The sequence below is a fragment of the Nannospalax galili genome, unplaced genomic scaffold, assembly GCF_000622305.1.
Source record: "Nannospalax galili isolate Female #2095 unplaced genomic scaffold, S.galili_v1.0 scaffold3, whole genome shotgun sequence".
NCBI lineage: Eukaryota > Metazoa > Chordata > Mammalia > Rodentia > Spalacidae > Nannospalax > Nannospalax galili.
The window spans coordinates 6444878-6445573 of NW_008351466.1; the positions used below are offsets into that span (position 1 = coordinate 6444878).

Sequence of the window (696 nt, forward strand, 5' to 3'; positions counted from 1 at the left end):
TATAACAGATCAATCATGCCACAATTACGGCAGTAGGTAGCACCTCAATTTTTTATTGTTGTTTAGAATTTTCACTTTTATTGTATACTTTAATTTTCAATGATTTACAAGATATCAAGGCAATTCATATTTTTATAAAACATAAAATCATCAGTGTGTGTGTTGAGAGTTTAAAGTAACATGCCGCTATTGTAAAAGCTGTTTTCTCTCATGTCTCCCTAATCTACTTATTAATGCACATATCTATAAGTATATATTTATATGACTATGTTTATCCATTTTGAGACCATATATATATATATATTTGCTTATTTTTCCCCTCACAGGGTAGCACCTCACTTTTGACAAAAACAGGAAAGTATGGTAAAATTATAATTTAAATACTTTTTCCATTTTGAAATCTGAAAACCTGGAAGCTATATTAGAATATTCATTCCTCATTACATAAAAACGCTACAATGAGTAAAAGTCTTATTGATGCTTTCTTCTTCAGACCTCGCATACTCAACTTTTTTTGCCCCATTACCACTGTCAGCCTAGTCCACACCAAGAAATACCGTGTCAGGTCCATTTTGAAGAGATGGGGGAGTGGGTGGCTCTCCAGATCCAGGGACCCAAGCCAAGGCATGGAAGATGCTGAGAAGGCCGCAGCTCAGGGCTAGGAGGCAAAGGCCAGGGGGTGGGGTGGGGGTGGGG

The 696-nt window shown here is 36.9% G+C and overlaps 1 pseudogene; it reads left to right on the forward strand.

Moving 5' to 3' along the window:
* The first annotated feature begins 458 nt into the window (after positions 1–458).
* The window catches only part of LOC103746237, a 1017-nt pseudogene continuing 779 nt past the window's right edge, over positions 459–696 (forward strand).